General features: G+C 49.6%; 1 protein-coding gene across 1 annotated transcript in view; it reads left to right on the forward strand.

Annotated features, from left to right (window-relative positions):
• SCARA3 (scavenger receptor class A member 3) overlaps positions 1-15,402 on the forward strand; it is a 50,739-nt gene that overhangs the window by 965 nt on the left and 34,372 nt on the right. The gene's annotated exons all lie outside the window — the stretch shown is intronic.

A 15,402-nucleotide genomic window follows, 5' to 3' on the forward strand; every position in this document is an offset into this window, starting at 1 on the left:
AACTTCAACCCCTTCTTCAGGAGAGACCTGTTTTGTCCAAGTCGCTCAGCCCAGGCCCTGCCCCACCCCAGCCTCTGAACCCTGGCTGACCAGCCCTCTGACCTCCCAGGGACAAAGCATCTGGGAAAGACCAGTGGTCCAGGCCTGAGCTCTCCCCTGGAGCACTGGGTTATCCCCACAGTGGCCCTTCCTTGCAGAGACAAGAACCAGACTTGGTCCCTGGTGCTCATACCTGGGCCTGGCTTTCTTGAGGCCTGGGAAAAAGCACACTTTGCCTTAACACTCATTTTCAGGCTAAGGGCGCAGCAGACTTTGGGATCATCTTATGGGACAGGCAACCTTTGGGGTTTTTAATGCTCTCTCCCATGCTTTCCAATAATCCTTCCACAGCACCTCGGGCAGGTGCCGGTGTTCCTGGTAGTGAGAACCTCATCACTCCTTTGACTTACCGAATGCTGGGGCTGACAAAGACCTTCGAGATCATCTATGTGGCTTTAAATATACTCCCAGGTGTTGTTGAAGTATCAGCTCTGTTTGTGTCTTTTACATATGAGGGTCTAAGGGTTCCTGTGGAGAAAGGGCCCCACAGACAAACCTCTCTGACTGAATGCAGCCTCCGTGTTGTATAGTTGAGGAAACTGAGGCCCAAACAGGTAGAAGCGGCTTCATGGGTGTGCAGACCTGTGCATCTTCACAGCTTCCTGCGCTCGGAAGGCCTCACACTGGGTTCAATGTCTTGAAAATGCTTAGTAACTTTTAAACAAGGGCTCCTAACACTTTACCGGCCTCTACGAATTATGTTGCTGGTCCTAGGGATAGGAGAAAGGAACTTGCTTAAGACTCACAGTGAGTCCAGAGAACCAGAACCCAGCGGCCTGACTTCCAGGCCAGAGCACTGGCCAACGCACCCCTGCCTCTCTGTCACTTCCTTCCCTCTGGCCTCCGGACCCTCTATCTGTGCTTGCTGACGGCCTCACCGTGTCTTGGGCTGTCTGGGATGAGGCAAGCAAGTTATAATCACCTCCAGGGAGTTCCCATGGCAGCAGAGAGGAGCCTCACCCACGAAGCTCCTGCCTTCAGCTACCACATCTGTGGAGACGCACTCACCCCGGTCAGCCGGCCTAGGGCAGGTCATTACCCAGAAGCCTTTGGAAGGGTCTTAGACCACATCTCACCACAGGCTTGGGGCCCATACTGCTCTGGGCCTTCATGACGATGGTGAGATGCTACACATACTCAGAGTGGTGTGGCTCCACCAACATCACCGGCAAACACTGTAAGAGAAAACAGAGTGAGGGGCGCCTGGGTGGCGCAGTCGGTTAAGCGTCCGACTTCAGCCAGGTCACAATCTCGCGGTCCGTGAGTTCGAGCCCCGTGTCAGGCTCTGTGCTGACAGCTCGGAGCCTGGAGCCTGTTTCCGATTCTGTGTCTCCCTCTCTCTCTGCCCCTCCCCTGTTCATGCTCTGTCTCTCTCTGTCCCAAAAATAAATAAAAAAACGTTGAAAAAAAAAAATTTAAAAAAAAATAAAAAAATAAAAAAATAAAAAAAAAGAGAAAACAGAGTGAGGGACAGCAGGGCAGGGCAGGAATCCCCTGGAGTGGAGGAGCCATCTGGCTCCCAGAGAGGAGGGAGTCGGGAGCACATGACCTGCCTTTCTGAAACTCAGCAAGGCAATTCCACTCCTCCGAATGGAAGAGGAAATGAGCTAGTGTGGATGAATATTTCGAGGAGGAGGGACTACTGTGGCAGCAGGTCTCGGGGTCTTTGTGGCCTGCCAGCCGGAAGTCTACAGGCTCCCTCCTTGGGTTCCCAAAGTCTGCCCCTCTCACCTCTTCTTCCCTGTTCTCAACCAACAGCCTCACCACCACGTGGGGCCAAATTCCTCTTCACTGAGGCCTTTGGGGCCGCTATCATGTATTTGTCCTCCAGTCTCCAGGAAACCTTCCGTGATCTCCCATAACATCCCAGGGGCATGGGCTGCCGGGCTGCGGGGGAAGATGAGGGTTGATTCCCAGGGCACCCCCCCACCCCTCCCCGCAAGTGTCTTCCCTCATTCTCCCCAGGAGCCAGGAAGACCTGCCACCTCTACCTGAGATGGAAAAGGCAGGGCAGACAGCAAATATTTGGCCTTTGGATCCATGGCGTGTGAAGAACCAGGGTTTTTTTCACCCACATGGAAAAAGTAAAATGCCCAGCAAAGCAGGGCAGCCCTTCCAGACTGGCCCTTCCCCAAGGGGAACTGGCTTCACACGCTCCTCCAAAGGCCCCACCAATCTGAGAATTACATCTGTTGGCCAAGATTCATCATCTCCCCTCAAAGCAAAACATGGTGATGTTATGCTTTGTGGGGGAGAGGGGTGTTGGTGGGGACGGTACGTAAACCAGAAAACACATTTGCTGAGGAGTACGGCCCCCGGTGGCCAGGCGCCAGGGCCTGCTCCTGCCAGCCAGGCTGTTTCCACCCCGAGGCCCCTCCTGCCTGCCTGCCTGCCTGCCTGCCTCTGGCTGGGCCTCCCAGGCGACCACATCTTCTGATGCAAGCTGGTACCTGGCCCCAGGTGCGGCCCCTTCTCACACCTGGGGGCCACACAGCCGGCCCCGGGCCTTTGGTGACTGGCCCATCTTGGAGCTTCCCACTGGCCTGTCTGAGCCATTAATAGCCACCTGTGGCGAGAGGGTCCGGTCGTGGGAGTTCTCCCAGCTATCCAAGTGATTTGAGAGTCAAAAATAGGGGCTCGAGTCCTGTCCCCACGTGAGGCTCTGGTCAAAGCGTTTCTGTCTCTGGGCCTCGTTTTCCTCCTGGGTGATCCCTAAGGCCCATCCTGCTCTTATGCACTGTGGCTCAGCCCAGGACCTCTGGCCCTGAGTACCACTTGGGGAGCGGAAGTGACTCGGTGGAGGGATGGTTGGAAGCAGGCCCACCGCACGGGTGAGTCTTTGCCCCTGGGAGACTTGTCCTCAGCTGCCACAGACAGGGCAGAGCCACACCCCGCTGTTCCCCAAGTGTGGGAGGGATGGCCCCTCGCCACAGAATCAGAGACCAGTGCCCATGCTCCGTGGAGAAAGGGTGGAGAGGGAGAGAAAGAGCTTCAGAATATAGCAGTGTGATCCCAGGAAAATCCATCCCCCACAGCTTGGCAGAGGGGATCATGAGCGGGCAGACTGGGTCCCCTTGGAAAGCCTGACCTCCATCCCCAGACATTGGGTGCTGAAAGGAGCCTGAGACTAGAAGAAAAGGAGCTGACGTGGCAGAGGTGCAGCGAGCCACTAAACGGCCTGATGTGGGGGGGCCCGGGAGCTTAGATGATGGAGGTCAGCTCCAAACCCTCACCCCGCCCCACCGCTACTCACCTTGCCATCCAGCTGGGGTAATTTTAATAGCTGAAGACTCACATCGCAAAGCCAGTTTGCGAGGAAAAAGAATTCTGCTTCTCAGCAGATGTTTGGTGGAGAGCTTAGCTGTTTCCACGAAAGGCAGGCCGCCGTGCTGTGCGTTAAGACTGGCAGGTTCTGGCATGAGGGACTGTGCCACTATACTCATAGATATGCTGCCCATGTCGGATTATGTTTAACTTAGCAGGTGTGTGTGTGTGTGTGTGTGTGTGTGTATGTGTGTGTGTGTGTGTGTGTGTGTTGTGAGCACTGAAGCCGGAGGTTAGACCTAGCCCCGTACCCGCCAACTTTATAACCACATGGCTATGGTGAAGTCATTGCTACTCTCTGGCCCCCCTCGTCTGCAAGTAGACCGCATCGTCTTTAATGTTCTTTCCCCCTCTAACATTCTACTCTTTTGTTTTTCCTTCTGAGAGGGCTTATTGATTCAGTTATTTAATTTGAGTGCAGCTGACACACCCCATTACATTAGTTTCAGGTGTGCACCATACTGACTGCACAAGTTTAGACATTACGCCGTGCTCCCCACAAGTGTAGCTGCCATCGGTCACCCTACAGCACTGTTACAGTATCGTTGACTGCGTTCCCTACGTGGTGCCTTTTCTTCCCCTGATTCATTCATTCCACAACCAAAAGCCTCTATCTCCTGCTCCCCTTCCCCCATTCTGCCCACCCTCCCACCTCCCTTCTGGCAACCATCTGTTTGTCCTCTGTATTTATAGATCTGATTCTGCTGTTTATTCATTTGTTGTTTTTTCGGATTCCACATATGAGCGAAATCATGTGGTATTTGTCTCTCAGTCTGACTTACCTTCACTTGGCATAATACCCTCTAGGTCCATCCATGGTGGTTGCAAATGGCACAATCTCCTCCTCTTTATGACTGTGTAGCATTCCACGGTATATAGAGCGTACCTATATTTATATCTCTCCATCTGTCTATTGATCCATGTCTATTTTTCTCTCAGAATAAGACTGTAGAGCCCACAGGATAGTATTAGGATGTGAGTGTCATGAATATGGCGATCCTGTCCGCCTTTTTCTTGCCTCACTCCCTCACGGTGCCTGGCACTTAGGAGATGTCCACTGCATTTGCTAGTGGATACGTCTGAGTCCCCTACTGGGCTGAAATCCTTCAAGGCAACAGCAACACCGTGCTCTCTATCCCCAGAATCTAAGGTAAGTATCCCATAAAGACTCATGCTTCTATTTAACATTCACTGTCCAATCTCCAAATGCCAGGGCTTGTGTGTATATTTGTGTCTAAGGGTCAAGATAAATGCAAAGAAGAACTCACTGCCCTTTCGCTCAAGGAGCTTACCCTTTGCTAAGATGCTTAAGATTTGTGCCCAAATCATTCGAAAGAGATTGAAAGTGTGCCATAAGAGAGGTCCTGGGGAGGCCATTTGGGGTAGTTTTGGCTCTTTTCCTGTCTCCCTCTTAGCATAGCATCTGCTATGGACTCTCTGGTTCTCACGGGGCACCCATTCTAGTACAGTCTTCCCTGGCCTTGTGGATTTGACATATGAGGACAGGCTGAGGATACCAGGTTTACGGCTCTGGGCACCAGATTCATATTGCTGACTGTGTCGTGAACACCTCTAGAGGCCTGCGGACACCTTCAAGGCTCAGATGACATACCTCACAGCCACCTGAACCTGAGCTGTGGTTATTGGCTGTGGTTATTGGTTATTGGTTATTGGGATGTTGCACCACACTTTGGTGGCTTCTGCCCTCAGGCAGAGACGAGACATACACACTTAAGAAGAAAACTGGATAATGAAGGGAGACGAAGCAAACAGACAAATGCATGGTATATGTAGTAGATTCAGTGGGAATCCCGGGGAGAAAGAGCAGTACAGGTTGGGGGGCAGTTTGGGGAGGCTTTAAGGAGGAATGAAAGGGTAGGCAAAACTTGGGTCAGGTCACTTAGGGGATAGTCATGAGAGGCAGGAAACAGCATTGTGGAAAGCTGGGCTTTACGTCATTGGGTAAATGTGTTTAGGGGTGATGGGTAAAGTGATTTGCCTAGGGTTGAGAGCTGGGTCAGCGACTCAGGGAGCCACAAGGCCAAGAGGCGTCGAGCACCCTGCCAAGGACTTCCGGTTGTGTCTTGTTGATTTTGGAGAAGCCCTGGAAGGGTTTGTCAGGAGACGGCCTGGAGATGTGCTCTAATGACTTTAGCCCACGTTGGAAAATCTCTGCTTTTAGAGAATGGCGGCAGAGGGGGTTGGGGCGGGAGAAAACGAGCCTGTGAGGGAGCCAGAGAGACACAGGCAGAGAACCGTGCCGGTAATGTCAGGGAAACTGAGAGGAGAAAGTTCCAAGAAGGAGGAAATGGTCAACAATGTTGACTGTTCCTCAACAGAGTTAATTGATCCGAGGAAGCCAGGCGGCACAGTCTGAGAGGGCAATGGCTAGATCTGAAGCAAAGGTACGGGGAGACCTCGCATTAGAGAAGTTCCAGAAAAAGGTAACTGAGTAGTGAACACAGGAAGCAGAGCCAGGCATGAAGGGGTTTTCAAGGTGGGGCTGGCCTGTGCTTATTTAAAGGGAGAGGGAGAGAAGCGGAGTTCTGGAAACGGGCACGTGGTGAGGAAGAAGGTAGCAGTGGGTAAGCTTTGCCTTCGAAAGAAGAAAGGCTCTCTTTTGGGGATGCAAGGGAAGGGAGAAATGACATGTACAGACACAGACTTGTTGCATTTAATCTTTTTATATATAGTACATATGCATTATGAAACATTTTGAAAAATTCAGTAAAGGGGAAAAAACAGCACTTACTCCTACCCCTCAGAGATAATTGACAAGATTTGGATGAGCATTCTTCCAGAAATCTTTGTGTGAATATTGGCACACCGATTTTTTTCATATGGATAAGATTATACTTTCCATGTTATTCTCTGTATGTATTTTTAAAATTCAACGAACTTAGATATCTTCCTTGGGGAAAAAATTTTTTTAAACTGTTTATTTCAGAGAGAGAGAGAGCAGGGGAGGGGCAGAGACAGTGAGACAGAGAATCCTAAGCAGGCTCCACGCTGTCAGCACAGAGCCCAACACGGGGCTCAATCCCACAAACCGTGTGATCATAACCTGAGCCAAAATTAAGAGTCGGACAGTCAACTGACTGAACATTGAGACCCAGGTGTCCCAAGTCTGCATTATTTTTAAAATGGTTGCATAATATTCCATATATGACTTTACAATAATTTATTTAACCAATCCCTTATTGGTGGGCATTTGAGTTATTTACGTTCTTCCTTGGGTTTGTCACAACATACAATGATAATCTTCACACATTCATCTTTGCCCCACTGTATAAGCATCCCCTTAGGAAAAAATGCCTAGAAACGGGGTTGCTGAGTCAAAAGGCGTGCTCATTTGAAGTTTGGAAACAGAGTGCCACACGACTCCAAAAGCATGAGTGGGCCCCTCAGCCCCACTGGGTTTGAGGTGTAACACGTGGAGGAAGTTTAGGGAAGGTGTAGACTTTTGATCTTTGCAGAAAAGGAGGAAGTGAGTTCATCTTTGGAGAATAAGCGATCAGAGAAGAGAAGGAACAGCGAGCGAGGATCCAAGCGGGACTTCATGGAAGCCAAATCCACGCCATTCTCTGACGTCCTCTCACCGGGCTGGGGTTCCCCAGAGCAATGCAGAGGAAACAGGCTGAGGGGGTGAAGGGCACAAGGGCCAGGAGACAAAGCTAAAGGCCCCAGCACGCTGGAGCTTATCCCAGGGAGCTAGACTGAGAGCAGGGTGGAGTGAGGAGTGAAAAGGCTTAGCGCAGTGGAGAGATTGAAGAGCAGTGGGAGAGGTCCTTGAGGTCCAGCAGATGGGACAGCAGTAAACTTTCTGTTCCAGAGGGCACGCCAGCTGAGCTGTGGCTGAGGCAGAGAAGAGACTCATAGATTCCAGGTCAAGGAGCTTGGAGGTCTAGGGAACCAATGGGCTTTCAACAAATGTTGCTTCCATTAAAGTTGATGGCCGGAGACAGTCCAGAACATGAGACGCTCATGCTCTGTCTCTGTCTCTCAATAATAAATAAACGTTAAGAAAAAAAATTAAAAAAAAAAAGAATTACTAAAAAAAAAGTTCTATGGTCAAATAAGTTTGAGAAACATAAAATTAAACGCAGGTTGAAATGGGCTTTTTTTTTTTCTTTTGCTGCCTTGTCAAAATTTTCACTACGTTAATGTGAGCTTCCACGATGGTGATAGAGTACGCAGCACTTTCCAGACTTACTTGATCAAAGAGCTTTCTTTGTTTTGTTTTTCACAAAGAATATTTTGGGATTAGTGTTCCACAGGCCATATTTTGAAAAATGGATTTCTTGAAAGTTGGAAATTGGCCCTGAGCATAAGGGACACTGGGAAAGGATGAAAAATGACAGCAGCAATTCGAGTAGGACCGAAAAAGAGTCCCAATAAAAATGACAGCCACTACCATTTATCAGGTATTTGCCCTTCGCCAGGTACTTGTCATTTATTGTCTCATTGGGTTTCTTTTTTTTTTTTCTTTTTTTTTTTAACATTTATTTATTTTTGAGACAGAGAGAGATAGAGCATGAATGGGGGAGGGTCAGAGAGAGGGAGACACAGAATCTGAAACAGGCTTCAGGCTCTGAGCTGTCAGCACAGAGCCCGACGCAGGACTCGAACTCACCGACCAAGAGATCATGACCTGAGCCAAAGTTGGACGCTTAACCGACTGAGCCACCCAGGCGCCCCTCTTATTGGGTTTCCACAGCAGCTCTGTGAGAAGATGGCGTGCTCTCTAGTTTGCACGTGAAGTTGAGAGAAGGGAAGAGAGGCCCCACAAGAGAGAGAGCAGGGGCCTCAAATGGTGAAACACAGGGAGAGTGAAGGGTTTGAAGATCCAGAAATGACCACAGAGATCAAGCAACTGGTGATTCCCACCCCTCCCCCACCATTTGCACGGGGTTTCAGGGTTCAGGGGCAGCGGAGGGGTCCCTGTCTACACAGAGGAGGACCAGTGTGTATGTGATGGGGGAGGGTTGGGTCTGTTGCATGGAGTGACTAGAATAGGCAAGATTCTTTTCTCACATGGAGGCCACACCGCCCCTTGAAGGGGTTTCTAGAAATGGGGCGGGCATCTGGAGTTATCACAATGATCAGGGATTGCTGCTGGCATTTAGCGGGCTCGAATGCCAGAAGTCTGCACAGCGTGGGTAAGCCCTGTCTAACAAAGAATTGTGTCCCCCAGATGATGGTCCCCCAGTTGGGAACACAGGGGGCAAGAAAAGCAAGGAAAGTCGTCGGGGATAAAGAGGGCTTAGGATAAAGGGTGAGTCTCCCCTCAGCCTCTGTGGTGACCCGGGAGCACAGTGGAAGGCAGGCTGAGGGCTGGCTCCGAGGACTGACACAGAGGTGGGCAGGAGGAGAGCAAAAACCCGTCCCAGAGTACCAAATGTGGATTTTAGGAATGAAGGCGCAGGGAGCAGGTGATCATCACAGGGAAGCAGATCATGACAAGTTGATGAGCCAGATAATCTGAAAGAGAAGGACCGGATTCATTAGAACAGAGAGGGGCAGACGGATTCCCATCGGAATATAGCTGTATCCACACAGGAAGCCTGCTGGGAGGGGGTAATGGCAGGAGGAGTCTAATGAAAACAATTTTGCAACCGTAATTATAGCATTCTGCAACCCTAAACTATAGCCATTCTGCAACTTTAAATATAGCATTGGCTCCTGAGAAGACTCTGAAATCTTTATTTTTACCGGCCCAATTGGCCGTTTTTGAAAACCCACTCTGTGAACTCCATAGAAGATAATCATCAAAATATGTTCCTTGAAGTTCCCAAAGAAAGACCTTTTATTCAGTTCCTCGAATCTCTCCCCCTCGCTGACTCTGATGGAAGATTGCAGTCCCGGAAAGGCTACGGAGTGAATTAACTCCATATTTTTGGTCAACCAAAAGAAAGCCAGTGTCGGTGACCACAGTTGAGTTAGCAGTTGGTTCACAGGTCCAGGCTATTTTCCACCTCCAGGGAGAAGTGAACAGAGCTCAACCCCAACAGAGTCAGCAGTCCCGCCAAAAATGTGCCAAGGCATGAACCTTCAATCACACTTTCTACGTGGCTCTGTGAGAGCAGAGGCACAAAAAGGGGGGGTGGGGTGCCTGGGTGACTCAGTCGGTTAAGCGTCCGACTTTGGCTCAGGTCATGATCTCGTGGTTCGTGGGTTCGGGCCCTGCATCGGGCTCTGTGCTGACAGATCAGAGCCTGGAGCCTGCTTGGGATTCTGTGTCTCCCCCTCTCTAGGCCCCTCCTCTGCTTGCGCTGTTTCTCTGTCCCTCTCATAAATAAACACTAAAAATAAAATTTTTTTAAAAAAAAGTAGTTTCTCTTGTGGCTGTCCTGACACTTGAGTTGGCCATTATGACCTCAGGTATGAGGGGAACAGAGGCTCTTTTCAAATCTTCAGTGGTTGCCACTGCTTTATGAGTCTGAGCTTGCAACCCTGGCTTTTGAAGGCTGTCGGGTTGGTTGTTTGTTTTCCTGCCTGCAATTTGTGTAGAAGTTGCTGGATGAGGAGTAGAGCCTGGCTCTACTGGCTGTGCCTTCGGTAGGTCATTCGTGGTGTCTGGCTTCTTTAACACAAGGACCAGGATACACACCTCATGACAGCGATAATCCCTTGGGGCCTCTGGAACAGGGGAGGCAGAAACCGGCTCATAAAACCTTAGGGGTTTGCTGACTGGAGCAGCTTGCTGCTTATAGTCTAGTCCTAAAGGCTTATAGTCCAGGCATTATCATCTCTTCTCCCGTGTCCTTTCCCAAGCCCACCACCTCTTGTCACAATTTATGCTAGAGTCGGCAAAATGAGGAAAGGAAGGGAAAAAAGGAGAGAAGGCAACAGAGTCTACTTCTGCCTTTATGGAACCTTAGCCCCCCTTCAGACACCCATGGCCTACAGCATTGCCTCTTCCTCAGCCCTCACAGACACCTAGCACCCATGATGTTTGACACTCGGCACTGCCTGGATTTTTGGCATGCCAGGAGTCCTCAATTTCATGGATAACTTATGTATGACCCAGGGAAGAGCCGGGGCCTTGCTTTAGAGAGCCATAACATGCTGGTGCTATTCTAAGGTAATTAATTGGGACACCATTGGAAAATAATACTCCCCCCTTCCCACCAAAAAGAGGTCTTTTAGCTTTAGGAGAGGATTACCATGTCCCTTGTTCTGGTTCTGAGAAAGGGAGGGGAAGCAGACCCTACCTTCCACTATACCCCCCCCCCAAGTTCATTCCTTTTCCTTAAAAAAGTTTTTTTTAATGTTTGTTTTTGAGGGAGACACAGAGAGAGAGAGACACAGAGTATGAGTCAGGGGAGGGCCAGAGAGAGAAGGAGACAGAATCTGAAGCAGGCTTCAGGCTCTGAGCTGTCGGCACAGAGCCCAACGGGGGGCTCGAACTCACAAACCGCTAGATCGTGATGTGAGCAGAAGTTGGACGCTTAACCAACTGAGCCACCTGGGCGCCCCCATTCCTTTTCAATTCAAACATTAGGCCCCTGTATGTGAATGCTAAGCCTCTGCTGCTTTAAGCCTTTGCATCCTCTATGCATTAGCACCCCCCAATACCCCCTAGCCGTGGAGAACTAAGAATACACAAAATTTAAACCATATTTGAAGTCATTCGTCTTTATTTTTTAATAAAAATGAGCTCTTAAATGAAACAGCAGATGTCAAGAATTAACTAAGGATGCAGGCTTTCTCAAAGGATCGGTAAACTCATTTTTTTGAACACCCACTCTGGGCTCAGCCCTGTGCAGACTGAGGCTGGAAAGAGGATTTCAGACCTGAAGGCAATGTAAACAGACATCGGGCCTGGATAGAAAAGACTTATCCCAGATCTGTGGCCAGTCCGAGCTGGGTATATGCGACCCTGCAAGCCCTCTGTGTGTGTGTTTGGATCTTCCTTCAGATCCCTGGACGTTCAGGAACCACGAACTAACTGGCAGGTCACTTGACCTCTCCGCACCTCTGTACCATGACAGGTGGGCTCTGTGACTTCTGAGTTCCTTCCCACTCCCTGTCTCTGAAAACACATTGGAAAGCCGGTGTGCCCAACATTAAGATCACCACAGAAGCCGTAGGAACAGGCAGGCATGGGAGATGGAGAGGAGGAGGAAAATTATCTTCCTGTCTCTTGGCCCAGTGCAAGGAGGGAGTACGGACTCCTGTCTAATCAATCATCCTCTGATCAATCATAGCCTCTGTATCCTCAAGCCAGGCTCTCCTCCATTCTTCAAGTCTGTTTCTTCCTCTGTCCCCTGACCGGAACAATCTTGGTGTAATGTGAATATAATGAGCCTGTGCTTGCAGAGGGCTTGGCTTATAAAAGCCTCCCAAATGCTTTGGATTATGGTCTCATTAAAATGAACAAGGCTAAAGTGGAGAGTTGCTACAGCATTCCAGACATAGGTAAATTAGAGGTCCCCCGGGCCCGCGGCTCTGTGCTGGTGAACAGGAAGTCCAAAGGATTAGAAAGAGGAGGAGACCCCCTTGGGGATCAGGGAGGGCGTGAGCTGCGGAGCTGAGATGTCAACAGAGGGAACAACGCCAAGCACTTGTGAACCCCTCATCTACAGAGAACCAAGTTCGTGCTGGCAACTGTCATTTCCCTGCCCATGGGCTGCAAAGTACCGGAACAGGGTCTTTATTAATTCCCACTTGCTAACGATTGCCAATCTTGGGGGACCTCGGTGGGAGAGCAAAGTTATGACAAAGCTGTGTGCTTTTTGAGGGGGTGTTTGCTGAAGGTCAGTGTCAGCCTTGCTTGATTTAAGTTCTCCCAGATCCCTTGCAAAGGCTATAAACAGCGATGTGATGAAATTGGCCTCAGAGCCAGAACAGGGAGGAGGCCTAGTCACAAGGGAGGGCAGAGAAGCACCATCAAGGGGTGGAGAGAAATGAGAAACGGGCAGGAAGGCCTTGAAGGCATTTCTGCTCCAACGAATGGAAGGAATACCTCCCCTAGGGACCAAGGTGGCGGTAAATCCGGGTAAATCTGACAACCCTCAGCGTGGTTCTGGCTGAGATCATCTGGGGCTGAGATGTTAGGGGGAGGTTTTGGTCAGATGGAGCATAGAGGGCACCAAGGGATCCTAGCCTGCCTCATCTGAAGCATAAATTTATGGGAAAGGGATGGTAATCGTGGTAACCCCCCCGGGCACAGTTACCCTCATAAACTGGTGGCAGATTGATGGCAGCATGACAGCCTAAGACACAACACAGGGCTGAAAAGATGGATTTCTTTTTTTTTTTTTTAATTTTTTTTCTTTAACATTTTATTTATTTTTGAGACGGGGAGAGACAGAGCATGAACAGGGGAGGGTCAGAGAGAGAGGGAGACACAGAATCTGAAACAGGCTCCAGGCTCTGAGCTGTCAGCACACAGCCCGACGCAGGGCTCGAACTCACGGACTGCGAGATCATGACCTGAGCCGAAGTCGGCCGCTTAACCGACTGAGCCACCTAGGCTCCCCGGATTTCTTAGGCTATTTATGAGATGATCAGTGGTACCTGCCATGTCAGCCCTCCTTCTGCCATTGTACCCACTCCCCTCCAAGGCACACGCGTGCACACACACACACACACACACACACACACACTGGTGCACACACCCATGAGAACACACTACCTCTATCAGAGAGGCTACCTGGAGGTAGCTGTGGATAGGAAAACAACCAGGATTCAGGAGGCTTTGCCACTAGCTGGCTCGGTGACTTTAGCCAGGTGTTACGAGATAACCCCCTGGCCCCAACTCACTTTCCTCACCTGGAGAGTGAGGGGAATAACTTCTCACCCTGTTTATCTCTCAGGCTAGTCATAAGGACCGAACACAATAATGGATATGAGGTCTCCAGCCTCCCCCCCAGCTTAGGTCAGAATTGTTGAGAGTGGGGTGCTCACCTGGGGCTCTCGACCAAGCTTCCAGGTAGTTACACACGCGAGCGTAGACCTACTTACTACTGGAAAAGCATAATGTAAAATCATTCCTAGATTCATTTAAAATTGTGTTTGTTGAGTATTTCTCAGTGCCATATACAGCACTAGGGTCTTTGGATAAAGCAGAGAATAAGACAGACATATTCATTACCCCCAGATCTTAAACACTGGGGAAGAGACCTACTGAATAAATAAGAAAAGGTATATTGCCTTCTACAATGGGGAGACACAGAGCACACGGAAGTATGCATGGAGCATACTGGCTATTCCAATTTGGGAGCCCAAGGAAGGCCACTGAGGAAGTGACATATATGCTGTGCCCTGGAGGTCAGGCAGAAGGCATTCATGGTGATGATGGTGGCATCTTTAATTTGGGGTCACCCTCAGTTCCTCTCCTACTGAGTCCACTCATTTGATCATTACTCTGAGGAGGCGGTAGGCATGGTCGAAAAGATGTCTGAGTTCAGATCGCAGCCCCATCACATATTCAGTAGGCCATTAAGCAACAGTCTTAACCTCTCTGAACCTCAGTCTTTTTGTCCATGGAAATGACACTTGAGACTGTAAAGTTTATAGGGTTGTCGTGACGACTGACACAAGGCAAGACCCAGATTTTTATCAAATTGAAAAAGGGAAGAAACAAAAAACTTCGAGCTTCTACTTCTAGTGTTACCGGCTTAAAATATTCTTGGGACATGAAGCTTATGTCCTAGATAAACTACAAGCCAAATGCATAGGTAAAGTTGAAAGAAAACTGAGGAAGTTTACAAAGACCAAGAAAAAGAATTCGAATTAGGAGCTGAAACCAATGGGTCAACACATACAGAAGCTGGGTGTCAGGAACAAGGCTGTGAGTGGCACAGGGAGGGGGCAGCAGGCTCAAAGACCCCCACCATAAAGACTGTCACACTCTGTCACCCTGAGAAACCCTGAGACAGCCATTCTGCCTGGTTTTGGGGTTTTCGTTTTTGTTTATGTTTTTGCCCCAGTCTTTTCTGATTGATCACAGTCTTCCTACTGGTTGCTCGATGCCTGTACCTGAGACATTTTGAAGCTCACCCCAGCGAGTCTGCTCCTTGGAAAAGAGGAGGGGAGAAGCGAGAGGCTGAGCGGGGAGGGGGTGGAGTGGAATACACCTGTCAGAGAGCTGTTGAGGAAACCGGATGTCTCCAGAGAGTCCAGAGGGTGGAAAGGGCTGTGCCAGGGATAGGCTTGCCCTCCCAAGGGTCTGGGGGTCCAGTTTATATTCAGTGTGCACTTGGGCAAGCCAATTTTATTTATTTATTTATTTGTCTACTTATTTATTCATTTAAAATTTTTCTAACATTTATTCATTTTCAAGAGACAGAGAGAGACAGAGTGTGAGTGGGGGAGGAGCAGAGAGAGGGGCCACACAGAATCTGAAGCAGGCCTCAGGCTCTGGGCTGCCAGCACACAGCCCAATGCAAGTCTTGAACCCACAAACCACGAGATCATGACCTGAGCCGAAGATGGACGCTTAACCCAGTGAGCCACCCAGGTGCCCTGGGCAAGCCAGTTTTAAAAAGCAAACTGCAGTGGTCCCAGATTGGTTGTTGTTCCCTTGGTACCTGGTAAAAGTCAAGAAAATTCCCTCTGGAAGAAAGAGTCTTGAATACAGACCCCTCAGGATTCTGTCATTTAATCAGGGGGTACGATATGGATGCCCTTCCACACCTCCCCACCCCGTGCCCTCCCCCTGGAAGACACTCTGGTGGCCCCGGAGCTGTGCACACACAAGCTTTAACAATTTAGAAATAGGGGCACCTGGGTGGCTCAGTCGGTTAAGCGTCTGACTTCAGCTCAGGTCATGATCTCACGGTTTGTGGGTTCGAGCCCTGTGTCTGGCTCTGTGCTGACAGCCCAGAGCCTGGAGCCTGCTTCAGATTCTGTGTCTCCCTGTTGTTCTCTGCCCCTCGCCCACTTGTGCTCTGTCTCTCTCCGTCTCTCAAAAATAAAGATGTTTAAAAAAATTTATAAATAAATCTATTGAAACATCTGCAAGACACGTGA

Source organism: Panthera pardus, unplaced genomic scaffold, assembly GCF_024362965.1.
Source record: "Panthera pardus isolate Hobbes unplaced genomic scaffold, ASM2436296v1 HiC_scaffold_13, whole genome shotgun sequence".
NCBI classification, from domain to species: domain Eukaryota; kingdom Metazoa; phylum Chordata; class Mammalia; order Carnivora; family Felidae; genus Panthera; species Panthera pardus.